Source organism: Xiphophorus hellerii, chromosome 17 (assembly GCF_003331165.1).
Source record: "Xiphophorus hellerii strain 12219 chromosome 17, Xiphophorus_hellerii-4.1, whole genome shotgun sequence".
In the NCBI taxonomy this organism is placed as follows: Eukaryota; Metazoa; Chordata; class Actinopteri; order Cyprinodontiformes; family Poeciliidae; genus Xiphophorus; species Xiphophorus hellerii.
In genome coordinates this window covers 5,471,488-5,479,693 of record NC_045688.1, presented here as the reverse complement: position 1 = coordinate 5,479,693, position 8,206 = coordinate 5,471,488, and positions in this window count along the sequence as shown.

The window sequence follows — 8,206 nt, the reverse complement described above, 5'->3', positions numbered from 1 at the left end:
AGGTCATTTTTAATTGAGTTCATTAGCCATTCCTGGGAAAATCTGACTCTTAAATATTGTCTGTTATTGCGCAATAGCCAGCCCCGCCCTTTCCTCACAACTCTCCTGGGCTGACTACTGACCAGTTCTCTGTCTAACAGGTCCGGAAAATCTCTAAGACCTGGGTATTACCCTAGAGGAGATCTATGAGAGATAATCTGTTCAAACTGGTGGCGAAAGCGATTCGTCTAGCTCTAACTACCTCCAATCCAGAAGCTACGACCCTTTACAGTTAAGAAACAATCAGCTGAGTAGCCCTCGCAGCTGCATAATCCCCATAACCACTTCTGTTAACGGTAGCTCGCTTCCTATCATATAACTCGCTCTTGGAACCGGCTAGATTAGATTTAGTGACTTGGATATAAGTCCCAGGGTCATTATTTACACTCACCAAAGGAAATTATGAAGCCTCCTACTTTCTGGAATCATGTACATTAGTTTTACCTTAATTAAAAGAACTGAAAAATAGTCAAATGACTCAATTAATTCCAATGTCCACCAACCTCATTAGAATTTTATAGTATGAATTTATTAAGCACGCTTAAGCAGGGATATGCGACATACAAATCAATAATCATTTGCATATAATTCAAAAACAGTGTAATAAAATTTACATGTACAATCATACTACCCTGTCTCCTTTCCCTAACTTATGTCGCACGTTCTAAGATGGAATTTTAGGGAGCAGATTCAACTCATACCCAGACGATGGTGGATCTTTTGGCAACAGGAGTTTCTAGTATCCTTGGTCGAAGTCTTTGTCTTGTGTGGAAAAATCCTCCTTAGGAAGGGAACAAAGTAGAACGGGTCCGAATCCTTTTGCAAAACCCAGTTCCTTAACCCTTAGGGGTCTTTGTCCTTCCTCCAAGTCTTGTTGCAGAGGTTGCAATTGTTGGGTTGAGACGGGACCGATGGTCGAATTAAGAACCAGCGCTGAGGCGATGGGATCCAGTCCTTTCTTAGCAGCGTGAAGTCCGAGTTTCACCGTGGTTCCAAAGTGCGGTCCGTTGCTCAATCTGCTCTTTCGTGTTGTCTCTTCTTCAGCGCCGCCGGACTAGGAACAGTTGGTTCCTCTTTTCAGCCTGTTTTTATACACTTCTCTACCATATGTGTGTATGTAGAGTGTTCGGTCTACGTGACTTCCTGAACATCTGCTGCAAAGCCCCGATGGCCCCTCCTGCCTGCTGACTAGTGTGGAAAGTCCCGTTCTTCCCCAACCCTGTTGGTCTTAGCCAACTTCACCGTACCACCCATCCTGTGCGCCCTGGCCATCTGTTCAGAACCGCTTGCGACATTTCCTGTTATCAGGACCTCACCCATAAATTCCTCTTCTTTCTCTAACTCACTATATTATCTGTTACTATTCATTAGGCACATTCAACCTGTATTACTATGAAATTGATTTCAAATCATCACAGCTTTTGATATTCATTAACAATAAATCACATCTTTCACTTATTATAAATCATCAGACATAATCATCTCATTGTTGTTGTCGTTACAGATCATTACTCAGACATACATTTCAGAATGTTATTCAGTGATTACTTATACCCATATCATACATATACAATTAATTCTTATTATAATCAAATCACAAGATTGCTGTATTTTTCTCTCAGGCCTCTATACACCTTTTCTGCATGCACCCGAAAAGATCTCACACCCTATGCCAGTTTTCTTGACAATATTTGGGAATCAAAGTCAAAACCCATTGAGGGAGATTTCAACATCCATACTGACACCGTCCAAGACAGACGGGTGGGGGGAAAAAACGAAATGATACTCTCCAAAACTTGTTTTACTCAACATGATGAACAGGCAACATACAGCCATAGACACACCTTAGACATGATTATCAGTGAAGGTCTAAATATAGCCAAGGTCTCTGAAATTGACGTCACGCTGTCTAGTGTTGCGGGTGCCATTTACCAAGCCAACCTGTGACTTTATAATCTCACACACGAAGATAGATTAATTCAAGACTGGATTACAACTTTTGATTTCTTCTCTTTATTCTGCCGCTGCAATGTAATGCTTTTGTTTTGTTTTCGCTTGCATTATGTTTTATTACGTAAGGCCCTTATTCAAATAAACCCGATTTCACCAGAGACGACGCTGAATTAGCTGTCTCTCCTACGGACGTCTTGAGGTCATGTCATTTCCTGCTGTTGGTCATCTGGGTTTTCTCAAGTCCAAAAAAAAAAAAAAAGCACAGCTACTTTCATGTCGCATTTCATCCAACTTTAATGTTTGTAACTTTATATAAACCCTTAAACCAATGATTTTAAGTCGAGTGAAGCTTGTTTGTGCAGCACATTCAGCAGCAAGGCAGTTCAAAGTGATTTGCATAATAAAAACATAATTAAACAAAAGATAACCAGTATATTGCACTGGCAGAAGGTAAAGAAGTAAAAAAAAGTTCTAATCCAGACTAGAAATGATAAATGTTTCACTTATTGTTATAAGGGCTTTTAGCCTTGACTATCAGGAACTCAGTTTTACAATTTTCTGAAAGTATTAGATTAGAAAATTCTGGAAAATTAGATTAGAGCCGAATCTAATTTTCTAACTCGTTGTGTATGGCTTCTTCTGGTGCAGAATTACGATGTATATTTCACATTAATGACATAAGATCCTTTGTCTTTTACCTGGCGAGTCAGATAATTACATCTTTCGCTTAGAAAATTGTAACTCGGAGGCACTGACTGAAATATTATAGGCGTCTCCCTGTTTTCATTCAACCATGTTTCTTTTAAAAACCTAACATAAATATTATGCTCAATGATGAAGATTTATTGCACTAAATGAATGTGCAATAAAGCCAGTTTAATTGACTCAGAGGCAGATAAGCTTTCCATTGGAGGTTGTATTAGATAGGAGATAAATAAGCTGCATTTTTATTTTTTTTACTGGTTATGGTGTTTTTGTGTTCAGACTCATTTGGGCTGGTGTATTTACAGAGCAGAATGGCTGTACAGTAAACTTCTGTGATCACAATAAAGCTGAACTATGTCAACACATTTGTTTTTCATTTCTTAAAAAGAATAATCCAAATGAAAAAATGGATTAATGATATGCATGCCCTTTATCAGAGTATGCCAACCCACCAGGACTATTTTTGGTGGTAGATGCAGTGGCCTCGCCTGAGCTCTCTGTTCTCTCTCAATGCTGAAGGGAAGAAGGCATGAGGGAGATAACCTCAAAGAGAGGCTCTAGGATATGTAAATAAAAACATGTTTCCCCATAGGCCTCTAATGTCAGGTCTCATCATCCCACTGCAGGGTCCCACAGCCAATTAGGACGCAGGGCTGCACTTTGAAACCCTGTAGGATTTGCTCGTCACTTGTAACGCCTTCAGTGGAGGAATGATAAAGATGATCTGAAAGAGGGGATCGCCAGTCCACCGCTTCACTTAGTCTGAGCTTTTCAATGATCTCGTATAAAGCAAAATACATTTGCACTTAAATGTGTTGGTCATGAAAAGTTGATCCCTATAAAGCCTTGATGGGCAGAGTTTGGTGCAGCAGGCTTTGAAGCAGCAATAAACCTGCCTTTAGCGAACCCTTTTGGAATTGAGACGGGGTGTGATTTTTTTTTGATGACAGAAGCAGATGATTAAGAAAATAGACCTGTTCATGCATGCTGCTAACTACAAATTCGGTGGAACATCATCTGATGACAACCGAAGGGTTTCATTTTCAATATGTACAAGCAGAAAGAGAGAGAGGAAGAGAGAGAGAGACAGAGAGAAGTAGAAGGGCATCTGTCTTTTTCTGGGTTCTGGCTTCTTTCCTGATGGCATGCCAACTTTCTCCCTCTTTCAGTCTATAATGTAAGGCACAGCCAAGTCAAAGTTGGAGGGGGATGGTAGCAAAAAGCCTCAGGGACGCATTCCAATGGGTGATGGGTAATTTGGAAATGGCCCATGCGGCGCATCTGAGTGGAGCAGACGGATGTGAGCTTTACAGGCTGCAGTACAACTTGAGCCAATTTGGAAATTCACTGCTTGTGGCAAAAAAAAAAACAACAAAAAAAAAACAGTGTCCTAACAAGAAGACGTGGGCACACGGAATAGAAGTAATAGTAATTTAAAGAATATTATGTGAAGAATATTTTTTGAGGGTAGGAATTTGGAGGCATTGATAGAAACTTGTCCATTTGTTTTCACGCCCTCTGAGTTTGCAAACCGAATTCACAGCTACAGGTCAGCACAACCAGTGACTGACCCTGTCACGTTGCTGACTCATTGTGCTAAATATGTACTGGATGTGAAAACGAGAGATCACATTTCCCCGTTCTGTCCTCTGGGTTTTAGATTTAAAGAAAGCTGATATGGACTTAATTGTTAAATATTAGCCACAGTTCAAAGCTAATCAAGTTAGCTTCTGTGCTACTCAAATTAGCTTTGAACTGCAAGCAACGCGATGTTTGCTGTTTAAACGTTACAATGAGAACAGTTTTTTTTAAAAAAGCTTTCACTTTGTCATTTAATTTCTAATATTGGTCCGGTTTTCATTTTCTGTCTGAAAGTGATACCAAGAGCATCCAGTATCTCTTTTGTAGCAGCTGCTCAGAGTGAGCAGACGCTTCGTGCTTGGCAGGGAGTCATTCTGGGACAGAGGAAGAGGAACAGTGAAGTGGCTGCAGCTAAATGTCCTGTGGACCAGTGGAGTTGTCTCGTTCCTCCCTGACCAATGAAAATCAATCTCCCTTGTCAGTAACCGAGTAAGCTTTTTATGGCTTGAGCCACCAGTGTAAAAGATAAGATGAGATGGTTTGATCGAGATCCGCAATTACTTTAAAAGCTTCGGTAATTGGGACGCTGAAGACAAATGAAGACCGTCCATATCATACTAATTCAATTATATATTATAAACTGATATAAACTTCAGTTTAATCTGAAGTTTATATCAGATTAAACTGAGAGTCTATGCAAACTGTCAAAAGCAGAGCGTGTGATCTGAAGAAAAGAAAAGGCACACAAGTTTACCACTTCCAACTTTTTCTCCTTTCTTGATGTTTCTCTTTATTTGTTGGTCTACAGAATTTGCTCGGTCGTGACTGGCTCCCGACCTTCACTGCATGCCGTCTCAACAACACATCACTGTGCTCCAATGGAGGAGGGGGCTGAGCCCATGCAGTAAGCAACAAGTGTTCACAGAAAAGCTGCACCCTGCTCCTTTTTTCTAAAACACTTTTTCCCCATACAAACGTATCAGTTTGACATCCAAAGAAATAAAATTAATCCGTCTTGTCAACTTCCAGAATTCATATCCAAAAGTACAAACAAAACACTCATTTTTGATTTAAGCAGATTCTTAGTTAGGCATAGATTATCTTGAATTTGTATGTAGCACACACAGAACAGTTAGACATAACTGATCCCTCAACGGAGGAAAAATGCTTAATATCCTTGCTGAGTGATGAACATGAATTGGCGTGCATCAGTACCACATGGCCTAGTGGATCTGTTGTGGTTTGATGTGAATTTATGTTGATTAACTCTAACTATACGAGGGGTTGTGGTTGCACATCTACAGCTCCAGCTGTGATCTGTCTGTTAAGCAGCCCACTGCAGTCTGGCTGAGGACGGCACAAAATGGGCTACATTTTGCACAACATACACAAAAAATTTGTTCTATATTGCTATAGTGATATACAGTATATATGACATTAATGTAACTCTATAACAACCGGCACACTATCAGCAACTTGGATTAATGTTTTGAAATGAAAGCAATAAGACATGCAGTATTATTAGATATTCTTGTGTAAATACAGTGCTGCATTTTATTAGGAAGGTTATTAAACTGTGAGAGTCTCATTCTGCCTTTTTGAAATTATGCTCCTGTGTTTGTTCAAAAAGGGACACCTAAATTAATGCTTAAGCCTTTCTCTTTCCTGTATGCTCTGGTTCCCCTCCACCCACGGCTCTGTTCTGTCTCTCCCTCCCTTTGAATCACCGTTGTTCATCACGCCGTCGCAGTTATTGACCGAACCGTCTGAACACCCACACGTTGCTGTTGTTTGAGGCTGGAAGGTGTGCGGGTCTCATCCTGGCAAACAGTGGCCAGTGTGGGTTGAGATGCGGGTAGGTGGTCTGCATCAGACTTCTGAAGAGATTTCTAACACTTTCTTCCTCCCCCTCTTGTCCTACGGGAGGAGCAGCAGGACTAAGACTGAACTGGTGCGTGCGTGGGCGTGTGTGTGTGTGTGTGTGTGCGTCTGCAGAAGCAGTGGTCTTGTGAGCGTCAGCTTGGTCTGCTCCAGGATATTTATAGTTCTCATTAGCCACATCCTGCTCGAGCCACGGTCACAGCACAGTGAGCTGGAATTGTAAGAGAGAGATTTTTTTTTTCCCACCCTCACACCAGCAAACACACACACACTCGGCTTTGCACTGTACATATGGAGGCTGCTAACAAAAATGTACAGTACAACGACACGTTCTTCAAAAATAAAATCCCAAATTCCTTTTCTGCATGCAGATTTTAACCCACGTTTGAGACACATTAATACACCGTCAGAGCCAATCATTCGTCAGAGTGATAGATGGAAGCGCAGGCCGGTGCAGCAGGTGGTCCGTGGGCGTACAGACTGGAGCCATGCTAAGACCAGAAAACAAGGGGCGAAATGAATGGAACATGCACAGAGGGTTTCCAAGTATAATCTCCCTAAAAAAAAAAAAAAAAGAAACCGTCACAACGGTTGCTGACTGAACAACTGTGATATTGTACAGAGCTGGTCACTCCGTTGGCATAGCAACAAGTATCAGAGCGGAAAGGATTCCTCTCTTGCTCTGAGTACGAGAAGGAGGAAGAAGCATAAAACAAAAATCACGTTCATCATGACAAATTTCCCAACAACACAGTCCTTATTTTCACACTGAAGATTAATTAAAATAAGTGTACAAATAAATACATGTATTTAAGAAAGAAGCCCATCTCATCATAATTAATTTAAATGTGCCAGTACATGAACACAGCACTCAAAAGAAAAAAAACAATTTCTTTCTGTTTTTGTTTGTTTTGTCACGCCTGTGTATTTCAGATTATCAAATCACATTTTTACATCATGACTTTCACTTTTTCTGTGAAAAAAAAGCCTCCACTGCTCTTAGAAGTGAAAAAAAACAAAAAAAAAACAGAATGTGCAAGGGGGAAAATGTTTCTTTTTTATAGATGAAAGAGCTAGTTATGACAATATGCTTATTATGCATTTAACAAGTTGTGAGTTTATGCATTCATGTAAAAATAACAAAAAAGTAAAAAATTGCTTAATCAATTTTAGTTGAATTCATGAAGGAGTTTTACCTTGTCTGGAAACAGCTAAATTGGGAAAAAACTAAACCAATTTTTCATCCGTCTAATGCATGTACACTGCAGCAATATGCATAAATCCAAGCTGACTTTCAGTGAATGTCAATAAGCAATCTCTTAAGTGGACCATTTCTGAGTCTTGATCGCCCACCAACAGAACATTCTGTGAGTTGCCAGGGCAATTTATGGAAAGTGCTACGATGCTGCCAGGCTCGATGTCATATCAGATAAATACGTCATTCCTTATTGCATTTTCCCTTTTGTGTGAGCTTAAACAGGACCACTGGAGTCCCCTGGTAACTGGGAGCAAACCAAATTTGGAACTTTCGACCACAAATCCAAAAAAAAAAAAAAACAACACAACCAAAAGAGCACCATATCCAAAGTGAAACATGCTCTCAACTTACTTATGCTCAGATGAATCTAGACTTTTGGTGAACTCCTGACTAATTCTATGCACCGGCTTTTGACCCAAAACCCTCAGCCATCTGCAAGACAGATACAAAAAAGAGAAGTCCTCAACAGCAGGTAAATATGGAAACCTTTTGCAACCCAGAGGGCACAAAGAAGGCTTAAAATTAGCAGAATTTTTCAATTGACCTGAATTGTTTCCATATGAGAAAAGTTAAGTTTTGTAGACAAAACCAAGAATTTAATCCAAGAGAGATAAAGAGAACTTCATGGCCAAGATGAGGGATGATGACAGCTTTCTACCAAAGGAGCCCGAAGGCTGAAATCAAATTAAAATGTGGCTAAGTATGCTTGATGAACCAGATGATTGTGTGTGTGAGTGTCCTGCTCCCATCCTGGTCGCAGAGGAAATGTAAAATGGGCCAAGTACCTGT